General features: G+C 37.4%; 1 long non-coding RNA gene across 1 annotated transcript; it reads right to left on the bottom strand.

The window, feature by feature from the left end:
* Positions 1-2,983: 2,983 nt before the first annotated feature.
* LOC144011495 (uncharacterized) lies at positions 2,984-4,288 on the bottom strand. Its single transcript, XR_013281797.1, has 3 exons — positions 3,601-4,288; positions 3,482-3,532; positions 2,984-3,410 (listed from the first exon to the last, which is right to left on the bottom strand). It is a non-coding gene; the product is annotated as an uncharacterized LOC144011495 (long non-coding RNA).
* Between the last annotated feature and the right edge of the window lie 8,122 nt (positions 4,289-12,410).

Here is a 12,410-nt window from a genome sequence, read left to right as displayed (position 1 = left end):
CGTCACGGCTTTAAACGGGTCTATTCCTGTACTGTTTAAAAATTCCTCCCTGAATTTCTCACAACCCGTCGCTAAAATGTTAACGTCGTTTTTACAATACATCGACGCCTGCTCTGTAAAATTAAAGGTTCCGCATCGCACTTTTTCATACCAATTAAAAAATTCAGCTCGTTGCGATGATGTCATGCGTTCCACACCATAAAATTTTGAATCAGGATATGGACCTACATAGTCCAGATTTTTAAAAGAGCTAAATGCGTGTGGAAAATAACCCTTTACCTGATCTTCGAAACCTAGCGATTTTGGGAATTTGCTCAGAGCCATTGTAAGAAAAGATATCGAATCGATATATCTCATATTATAGTCGGTATCTGTGAAACAGATGATTTTACTGCCCTGCATAATAATTTCAGGTTTAACCCCCATGCAGATCATCTTGTTAATTAAGATGTATGAATCAAAGGCGCGTGCATTATGGGCTATAAAGGTAGCACCTTTGAAGCGTGGATTTCTGAAGTATTCGATGAAATGTCGCACACAATCATCCCCTAACCATTCTTTTTCAAGGCCGTTTAATTTTGCGCATACTAGATATGCTTTATGGTTACCGTCCGCCCCTATGCAAGTTTCAAAATCATAATAGATTATTTGTTTGCATATCTGCTCGTTTTTGAGGGGTTGCATGTAACAATGATGCGGATTAAGCAACGTGTCGCCCCCTTCCGGAAGCACCTGTTTACACATAACACATCGGGGCTGTATGCAGGCATGTTTTGATTTGTAGTACAATAGACCGCAATTGTGAAATTTTTTCCAAAGGTCACAATTACTCTCATACCCCCTACCGCTTTCTTTATGCTTAGCATAACATTCATCGTTTAGACACGATCTGTTACAATCGTGACAGATAACGATTTTTCGCGGTTGTTGTTTACATGAGGGGTTGAGACAGATCGCGCATCGTCCTTCACAATTATGAAGTCGCCAGTTTGAATGCCCCTTGTAGCAGTGTCGGCAAAAGTAACTCTGTCCGACAAAACGTTCGATCCTTTTTATGCCATAATAATGTTCATTCAGCAATAACAAAAACAGAGTATCTTCTGATTTTGGATAATGCGTTTCAAAAAAAGACATCGGCCTACAATCATCGTTTCTATAAAGAATTACGATTTTTCGTTTGATGTAGGTCTCGAATCTATGGACGTCTCGCAGACTGACGGATGTTTGACTGCTTAGCCCCGCGCAATTTTGTAGATGCTCTGCTTTCTGCATAGCCTGTGTCGCGGTTAACGACCCGTCCAGCAAGAAGGCTAATGCTAGTGCAAAACATAGTTTGTTATTTTCATTGTGGGTCATATACAGACAATTTCGTTTTTTTCTCAAAATTTCTTCGTTTGTAGTTAACTGTAGCTTGCGTCTGATACCGCCTCCGCCGTGCATATCCGGGACAACTTGTACTATCATTTGAATCTCATCGCTAGCTAAAATCTCTATATTAGATTGAGCTATATTTTCCAATAAATTATTAACTTCATCGTTTAAAATATTTGGATCGTCGGTAAGACGCAGATAACAATTAGCGTTCCTATCACCGCTAATTAATTCTACTTGTACGATATCACCAGGATGTGTTGATCTAGTTACCTCGTCAATTAGTTCGTTTATATTTTCTCCTATATTTGTATAAAAAGTCGCAAAATTGAGGGGCTCGTCGGACTCGCGTGTATAAATACGTTTACGAAATTCTGTATTATTAAAAACGGGTCTCCTCGTTCTAATAATACCTCCCGCACCCTCCTGTACATCCGCATCTATTGTCTGATTTTCATATATGCGTACCGGAGGTGGTTGTTGATGCTGTGTTTCATTTGATTGTGGCACAATTGGTTGTTGTGCTTCAACTATGTGTGCCACCTGCTGGTTGGATTGAGGCGGTTCGGTTATGAAATGCACAGCGGGTTGTATTTCATTTGAATGCGTCAAATTATGTAATTGCTGTTGATGTGTTTCATTTGATTGTGGCACAATTGGTTGTTGTGCTTCGACTATGTGTGCCACCTGCTGGTTGGATTGAGGCGGTTCGGTTATGAAATGCACAGCGGGTTGTATTTCATTTGAATGCGTCAAATTATGTAATTGTTGATGCTGTGTTTCATTTGATTGTGGCACAATTGGTTGTTGTGCTTCGACTATGTGTGCCACCTGTTGGTTGGATTGAGGTGGTTCGGTTATGAAATGCACAGCGGGTTGTATTTCATTTGAATGCGTCAAATTATGTAATTGCTGTTGGTGTGTTTCATTTGATTGTGGCACAATTGGTTGTTGTGCTTCGACTATGTGTGCCACCTGCTGGTTGGATTGAGGCGGTTCGGTTATGAAATGCACAGCGGGTTGTATTTCATTTGAATCATCTATTCCCAATCCGTCACCAAATGCCAGAGCGGATGGGAGTGATATTTCAATAGCTACATCGTTATCTGAAATAACATATGTCTGTACTTCATGATTTTCATCTCCGTTTGAATTTGCTCGGTTAAGTCGTGCCAAAGCCGCGTCTATAGGGCTAAAAAAATCTTCAAAATCGTCAATTTGTCTTATAGACGCAAAGGGATCATTTATCTGATTTACAATTTCCTCCAATTCGGTCGGTATATTACACGTCTCAGGTCTATCGTAGCGTTCCATTGTGAGGTTTTAAAAATTATTAATAATAGAATGTACAATACGCATAGTCGTTTCTAAACGTGTAATGCGCCTGGCCGCCTCTATCCGCTCACGAATACAATCTTCTTGATGAAAGCTGCATCTTGTTCGGCATCCTCGTTCGGTTGGATTCGGTCGGTGTCTTCTCGTCCTGCGACGCCCTGCCGAAGCTCGCTCGTCGGTTTCTCCGGGTCCGCGCGGGGCACCCAACGTCGACTCAACGGCTTGACCGGCGTCCTCTTCACTATCTGTAAAATAGTATATTCATTTTATCGGTATAAATAGATTGCTTTTATCTTAAAAAAGTAAAACAAAACATTCTGATCTCTATGCATTATGGGTAATGTAGTATTTGAAAACATTACGTCGTTTCATATTTCTACTATAACAATAAACGAACGCGTTTTATCTTATTATATAATTCTCTTTAATAATAAATATCAATCGCTCACCACTCGTTGTCACGTATTTGCTAATATTTATCCTGGCACGGCCTGAAACGAGGGGAATAGGAGCCGCTTTCAGCGCGTTAGCGCTCCGGGCGTCGTCGGAAACAGTCTCCGGTTCTTCTTCGCCTCTTCCGTTAGCGACCGGCCTCGAATCCTCGTCAGCCAAAACACTGACCTCTCCCGTTGGATTTCTCCAGAGTAAAGGAAGCGAATGCAACTCTTTGTGCAGAACTGAAAACTCCTTTGCTTTGATAGAATCTAGAAAATAAAAACAAAATATACATTAAAATTCAATATACTACAATTTTAGACTAGACACAGATTCTTACCGTAATCCTCCTTTGTAAAATCGTCGTCGCTAAAGTCGAACTGCTGAGGACCTTATAAAACAATTTCCTATATTAAATTAAGAAGAATAATACGAATAATTAAAATTTAGTAAACTCACGAGCATCGTACACCTGAGCGGTTGTTGTAACAGTATCTGTAAGATATGAAAAATAATAGCGAAATAGTTTTATATCTTCTATACAAATAAACCGATAAAAATAATAATAAAAAGATCATTACCTTTCACCATCTTGATTGCCGATTTTTCAGAGACCCCAAAAGACAAACTTCTTGGTAAATCCAAGGTAAGGGTTGAACTGATGGCGTGTTACACTGAAAACGTAGATTATACGGTTAAGAGGAATGTGTAACTCCTCCTTGTGTCGTTCACTCAATAACCATATGCAGTAACATCCTTTGCCCAATAGATGTCGCCGTTTACCGCGGCGTGAGGGGGTCGCAACTCACTAGCTCCTAGTTACAATTTTTTTAATTTTTTAAAAAAGAAAAACCCCTTTGAATGAGACACGACTGCGAATTCTGAAACATCGGTAAGTCTCTTTTATTTATTTAAAAAACATAAAACAAATGGATAACATTTTTTTAATATTCACTTTAACTAGATTAAGTGAGCCTCGTACTAATTTACATTCACACAGGCCCATCCGGGGTGTGAAGATTGGTCGTTTCCCACCGTTTGGTACATTTTATCAGCATTCGCATTTCATGAATACAAGGGCTCGTTTTCCCCATAATACTTCAAAAGCTGGTAGGATCCTTCCTGTAAGATAAAAAAAAGTTTATTATCACCTGGACAACAAAAGCTACTGTTTGGGGGGTGACCGGAATCAATTGTTTGTTAAAGGGGTGGGGGGGGGGGGGGGACCGGAAAACAATAAAGCTACTGTTTGGGGGGTGACCGGAACCCTATGTTTGTTAATGGGGGTGGGGTGACCGGAACCCTATGTTTGTTAATGGGGGGTGGGGAGGGGGGACCGGAAAACATGTCTTTGATGTTGTGGGAAACAGAATGTCATCAATCAAATTTTGACAGGAGCTGGCTTCCGGCCTCTGATTGGCTAGGACGATGAGGGGGGTGGCTTCCAACCTCTGATTGGTTAAGACGATGAGGGGGTGGGGAGGGGGGTGCAGAATATCATCAATAATTTTTGACAGAAGCTGGCTTCCGGCCTCTGATTGGTTAAGAAGGTGGCAAGTGGGTAGGGGCTTAATTCAAAATAACGGCATCTGATTGGCTAAGAAGGTGTCAAGGGGGCGGGGCTTACTTCAAAGGACTGTTTATGGGGGGGGGGGGGGGGGGGTGTTAAGATGCCGGAAGGGGGCGGGGCTTACTTCAAAGGACTGTTTTATGGGGGGCAATCAATCACTTTTTGACATTTGCCGCATTGTTACTATATATGTTGTGCACTCAAATCTTTTGCTGTATTTAGTTTATTTTGGCATCCGGATGATGATTCTAGCATGAAATTGCTTGGGCACCTGTTAATTTTTAAGATTTTGACACATTCAGCTCAAATGTACAATCATGCGCTAAAAACGCATTTAAAGCAATAAATAGGTGATTATGGCTGTCAAACCTAAACCAAACGTTGTGCACTCAAATCTTTTGCTGTATTTAGTTTATTTTGGCATCCGGATGATGATTCTAGCATGAAATTGCTTGGGCACCTGTTAATTTTTAAGATTTTGACACATTCAGCTCAAATGTACACAATTGCTGATTATGGCTGTCAAATCTAAACCAAACGTTGTGCACTCAAATCTTTTGCTGTATTTAGTTTATTTTGGAATCCGGATGATGATTCTAGCATGAAATTGCTTGGGCACCTGTTAATTTTTAAGATTTTGACACATTCAGCTCAAATGTACACAATTGCTGATTATGGCTGTCAAATCTAAACCAAACGTTGTGCACTCAAATCTTTTGCTGTATTTAGTTTATTTTGGCATCCGGATGATGATTCTAGCATGAAATTGCTTGGGCACCTGTTAATTTTTAAGATTTTGACACATTCAGCTCAAATGTACAATCATGCGCTAAAAACGCATTTAAAGCAATAAAAAGGTGATTATGGCTGTCAAACCTAAACCAAACGTTGTGCACTCAAATCTTTTGCTGTATTTAGTTTATTTTGGCATCCGGATGATGATTCTAGCATGAAATTGCTTGGGCACCTGTTAATTTTTAAGATTTTGACACATTCAGCTCAAATGTACACAATTGCTGATTATGGCTGTCAAATCTAAACCAAACGTTGTGCACTCAAATCTTTTGCTGTATTTAGTTTATTTTGGCATCCGGATGATGATTCTAGCATGAAATTGCTTGGGCACCTGTTAATTTTTAAGATTTTGACACATTCAGCTCAAATGTACAATCATGCGCTAAAAACGCATTTAAAGCAATAAAAAGGTGATTATGGCTGTCAAACCTAAACCAAACGTTGTGCACTCAAATCTTTTGCTGTATTTAGTTTATTTTGGCATCCGGATGATGATTCTAGCATGAAATTGCTTGGGCACCTGTTAATTTTTAAGATTTTGACACATTCAGCTCAAATGTACACAATTGCTGATTATGGCTGTCAAATCTAAACCAAACGTTGTGCACTCAAATCTTTTGCTGTATTTAGTTTATTTTGGCATCCGGATGATGATTCTAGCATGAAATTGCTTGGGCACCTGTTAATTTTTAAGATTTTGACACATTCAGCTCAAATGTACAATCATGCGCTAAAAACGCATTTAAAGCAATAAAAAGGTGATTATGGCTGTCAAACCTAAACCAAACGTTGTGCACTCAAATCTTTTGCTGTATTTAGTTTATTTTGGCATCCGGATGATGATTCTAGCATGAAATTGCTTGGGCACCTGTTAATTTTTAAGATTTTGACACATTCAGCTCAAATGTACACAATTGCTGATTATGGCTGTCAAATCTAAACCAAACGTTGTGCACTCAAATCTTTTGCTGTATTTAGTTTATTTTGGCATCCGGATGATGATTCTAGCATGAAATTGCTTGGGCACCTGTTAATTTTTAAGATTTTGACACATTCAGCTCAAATGTACAATCATGCGCTAAAAACGCATTTAAAGCAATAAAAAGGTGATTATGGCTGTCAAACCTAAACCAAACGTTGTGCACTCAAATCTTTTGCTGTATTTAGTTTATTTTGGCATCCGGATGATGATTCTAGCATGAAATTGCTTGGGCACCTGTTAATTTTTAAGATTTTGACACATTCATCTCAAATGTACACAATTGCTGATTATGGCTGTCAAATCTAAACCAAACGTTGTGCACTCAAATCTTTTGCTGTATTTAGTTTATTTTGGCATCCGGATGATGATTCTAGCATGAAATTGCTTGGGCACCTGTTAATTTTTAAGATTTTGACACATTCAGCTCAAATGTACAATCATGCGCTAAAAACGCATTTAAAGCAATAAAAAGGTGATTATGGCTGTCAAACCTAAACCAAACGTTGTGCACTCAAATCTTTTGCTGTATTTAGTTTATTTTGGCATCCGGATGATGATTCTAGCATGAAATTGCTTGGGCACCTGTTAATTTTTAAGATTTTGACACATTCAGCTCAAATGTACACAATTGCTGATTATGGCTGTCAAATCTAAACCAAACGTTGTGCACTCAAATCTTTTGCTGTATTTAGTTTATTTTGGCATCCGGATGATGATTCTAGCATGAAATTGCTTGGGCACCTGTTAATTTTTAAGATTTTGACACATTCAGCTCAAATGTACAATCATGCGCTAAAAACGCATTTAAAGCAATAAAAAGGTGATTATGGCTGTCAAACCTAAACCAAACGTTGTGCACTCAAATCTTTTGCTGTATTTTGTTTATTTTGGCATCCGGATGATGATTCTAGCATGAAATTGCTTGGGCACCTGTTAATTTTTAAGATTTTGACACATTCAGCTCAAATGTACACAATTGCTGATTATGGCTGTCAAATCTAAACCAAACGTTGTGCACTCAAATCTTTTGCTGTATTTAGTTTATTTTGGCATCCGGATGATGATTCTAGCATGAAATTGCTTGGGCACCTGTTAATTTTTAAGATTTTGACACATTCAGCTCAAATGTACAATCATGCGCTAAAAACGCATTTAAAGCAATAAAAAGGTGATTATGGCTGTCAAACCTAAACCAAACGTTGTGCACTCAAATCTTTTGCTGTATTTAGTTTATTTTGGCATCCGGATGATGATTCTAGCATGAAATTGCTTGGGCACCTGTTAATTTTTAAGATTTTGACACATTCAGCTCAAATGTACACAATTGCTGATTATGGCTGTCAAATCTAAACCAAACGTTGTGCACTCAAATCTTTTGCTGTATTTAGTTTATTTTGGAATCCGGATGATGATTCTAACATGAAATTGCTTGGGCACCTGTTAATTTTTAAGATTTTGACACATTCAGCTCAAATGTACACAATTGCTGATTATGGCTGTCAAATCTAAACCAAACGTTGTGCACTCAAATCTTTTGCTGTATTTAGTTTATTTTGGCATCCGGATGATGATTCTAGCATGAAATTGCTTGGGCACCTGTTAATTTTTAAGATTTTGACACATTCAGCTCAAATGTACAATCATGCGCTAAAAACGCATTTAAAGCAATAAAAAGGTGATTATGGCTGTCAAACCTAAACCAAACGTTGTGCACTCAAATCTTTTGCTGTATTTAGTTTATTTTGGCATCCGGATGATGATTCTAGCATGAAATTGCTTGGGCACCTGTTAATTTTTAAGATTTTGACACATTCAGCTCAAATGTACACAATTGCTGATTATGGCTGTCAAATCTAAACCAAACGTTGTGCACTCAAATCTTTTGCTGTATTTAGTTTATTTTGGCATCCGGATGATGATTCTAGCATGAAATTGCTTGGGCACCTGTTAATTTTTAAGATTTTGACACATTCAGCTCAAATGTACAATCATGCGCTAAAAACGCATTTAAAGCAATAAAAAGGTGATTATGGCTGTCAAACCTAAACCAAACGTTGTGCACTCAAATCTTTTGCTGTATTTAGTTTATTTTGGCATCCGGATGATGATTCTAGCATGAAATTGCTTGGGCACCTGTTAATTTTTAAGATTTTGACACATTCAGCTCAAATGTACACAATTGCTGATTATGGCTGTCAAATCTAAACCAAACGTTGTGCACTCAAATCTTTTGCTGTATTTAGTTTATTTTGGCATCCGGATGATGATTCTAGCATGAAATTGCTTGGGCACCTGTTAATTTTTAAGATTTTGACACATTCAGCTCAAATGTACAATCATGCGCTAAAAACGCATTTAAAGCAATAAAAAGGTGATTATGGCTGTCAAACCTAAACCAAACGTTGTGCACTCAAATCTTTTGCTGTATTTAGTTTATTTTGGCATCCGGATGATGATTCTAGCATGAAATTGCTTGGGCACCTGTTAATTTTTAAGATTTTGACACATTCAGCTCAAATGTACACAATTGCTGATTATGGCTGTCAAATCTAAACCAAACGTTGTGCACTCAAATCTTTTGCTGTATTTAGTTTATTTTGGCATCCGGATGATGATTCTAGCATGAAATTGCTTGGGCACCTGTTAATTTTTAAGATTTTGACACATTCAGCTCAAATGTACAATCATGCGCTAAAAACGCATTTAAAGCAATAAAAAGGTGATTATGGCTGTCAAACCTAAACCAAACGTTGTGCACTCAAATCTTTTGCTGTATTTAGTTTATTTTGGCATCCGGATGATGATTCTAGCATGAAATTGCTTGGGCACCTGTTAATTTTTAAGATTTTGACACATTCAGCTCAAATGTACACAATTGCTGATTATGGCTGTCAAATCTAAACCAAACGTTGTGCACTCAAATCTTTTGCTGTATTTAGTTTATTTTGGCATCCGGATGATGATTCTAGCATGAAATTGCTTGGGCACCTGTTAATTTTTAAGATTTTGACACATTCAGCTCAAATGTACACAATTGCTGATTATGGCTGTCAAATCTAAACCAAACGTTGTGCACTCAAATCTTTTGCTGTATTTAGTTTATTTTGGCATCCGGATGATGATTCTAGCATGAAATTGCTTGGGCACCTGTTAATTTTTAAGATTTTGACACATTCAGCTCAAATGTACAATCATGCGCTAAAAACGCATTTAAAGCAATAAAAAGGTGATTATGGCTGTCAAACCTAAACCAAACGTTGTGCACTCAAATCTTTTGCTGTATTTAGTTTATTTTGGCATCCGGATGATGATTCTAGCATGAAATTGCTTGGGCACCTGTTAATTTTTAAGATTTTGACACATTCAGCTCAAATGTACACAATTGCTGATTATGGCTGTCAAATCTAAACCAAACGTTGTGCACTCAAATCTTTTGCTGTATTTAGTTTATTTTGGCATCCGGATGATGATTCTAGCATGAAATTGCTTGGGCACCTGTTAATTTTTAAGATTTTGACACATTCAGCTCAAATGTACAATCATGCGCTAAAAACGCATTTAAAGCAATAAAAAGGTGATTATGGCTGTCAAACCTAAACCAAACGTTGTGCACTCAAATCTTTTGCTGTATTTAGTTTATTTTGGCATCCGGATGATGATTCTAGCATGAAATTGCTTGGGCACCTGTTAATTTTTAAGATTTTGACACATTCAGCTCAAATGTACACAATTGCTGATTATGGCTGTCAAATCTAAACCAAACGTTGTGCACTCAAATCTTTTGCTGTATTTAGTTTATTTTGGCATCCGGATGATGATTCTAGCATGAAATTGCTTGGGCACCTGTTAATTTTTAAGATTTTGACACATTCAGCTCAAATGTACAATCATGCGCTAAAAACGCATTTAAAGCAATAAAAAGGTGATTATGGCTGTCAAACCTAAACCAAACGTTGTGCACTCAAATCTTTTGCTGTATTTAGTTTATTTTGGCATCCGGATGATGATTCTAGCATGAAATTGCTTGGGCACCTGTTAATTTTTAAGATTTTGACACATTCAGCTCAAATGTACACAATTGCTGATTATGGCTGTCAAATCTAAACCAAACGTTGTGCACTCAAATCTTTTGCTGTATTTAGTTTATTTTGGCATCCGGATGATGATTCCAGCATGAAATTGCTTGGGCACCTGTTAATTTTTAAGATTTTGACACATTCAGCTCAAATGTACAATCATGCGCTAAAAACGCATTTAAAGCAATAAAAAGGTGATTATGGCTGTCAAACCTAAACCAAACGTTGTGCACTCAAATCTTTTGCTGTATTTAGTTTATTTTGGCATCCGGATGATGATTCTAGCATGAAATTGCTTGGGCACCTGTTAATTTTTAAGATTTTGACACATTCAGCTCAAATGTACACAATTGCTGATTATGGCTGTCAAATCTAAACCAAACGTTGTGCACTCAAATCTTTTGCTGTATTTAGTTTATTTTGGCATCCGGATGATGATTCCAGCATGAAATTGCTTGGGCACCTGTTAATTTTTAAGATTTTGACACATTCAGCTCAAATGTACAATCATGCGCTAAAAACGCATTTAAAGCAATAAAAAGGTGATTATGGCTGTCAAACCTAAACCAAACGTTGTGCACTCAAATCTTTTGCTGTATTTAGTTTATTTTGGCATCCGGATGATGATTCTAGCATGAAATTGCTTGGGCACCTGTTAATTTTTAAGATTTTGACACATTCAGCTCAAATGTACACAATTGCTGATTATGGCTGTCAAATCTAAACCAAACGTTGTGCACTCAAATCTTTTGCTGTATTTAGTTTATTTTGGCATCCGGATGATGATTCTAGCATGAAATTGCTTGGGCACCTGTTAATTTTTAAGATTTTGACACATTCAGCTCAAATGTACAATCATGCGCTAAAAACGCATTTAAAGCAATAAAAAAGGTGATTATGGCTGTCAAACCTAAACCAAACGTTGTGCACTCAAATCTTTTGCTGTATTTAGTTTATTTTGGCATCCGGATGATGATTCTAGCATGAAATTGCTTGGGCACCTGTTAATTTTTAAGATTTTGACACATTCAGCTCAAATGTACACAATTGCTGATTATGGCTGTCAAATCTAAACCAAACGTTGTGCACTCAAATCTTTTGCTGTATTTAGTTTATTTTGGCATCCGGATGATGATTCTAGCATGAAATTGCTTGGGCACCTGTTAATTTTTAAGATTTTGACACATTCAGCTCAAATGTACAATCATGCGCTAAAAACGCATTTAAAGCAATAAAAAGGTGATTATGGCTGTCAAACCTAAACCAAACGTTGTGCACTCAAATCTTTTGCTGTATTTAGTTTATTTTGGCATCCGGATGATGATTCTAGCATGAAATTGCTTGGGCACCTGTTAATTTTTAAGATTTTGACACATTCAGCTCAAATGTACACAATTGCTGATTATGGCTGTCAAATCTAAACCAAACGTTGTGCACTCAAATCTTTTGCTGTATTTAGTTTATTTTGGCATCCGGATGATGATTCTAGCATGAAATTGCTTGGGCACCTGTTAATTTTTAAGATTTTGACACATTCAGCTCAAATGTACAATCATGCGCTAAAAACGCATTTAAAGCAATAAAAAGGTGATTATGGCTGTCAAACCTAAACCAATCGTTGTGCACTCAAATCTTTTGCTGTATTTTGTTTATTTTGGCATCCGGATGATGATTCTAGCATGAAATTGCTTGGGCACCTGTTAATTTTTAAGATTTTGACACATTCAGCTCAAATGTACACAATTGCTGATTATGGCTGTCAAATCTAAACCAAACGTTGTGCACTCAAATCTTTTGCTGTATTTAGTTTATTTTGGCATCCGGATGATGATTCTAGCATGAAATT

This window comes from Festucalex cinctus, unplaced genomic scaffold, assembly GCF_051991245.1.
Source record: "Festucalex cinctus isolate MCC-2025b unplaced genomic scaffold, RoL_Fcin_1.0 HiC_scaffold_138, whole genome shotgun sequence".
Classification (NCBI taxonomy): Eukaryota; Metazoa; Chordata; class Actinopteri; order Syngnathiformes; family Syngnathidae; genus Festucalex; species Festucalex cinctus.
Note: the sequence above shows the minus strand (reverse complement) of the source record. Positions and strands in the feature narration are given on the sequence as shown.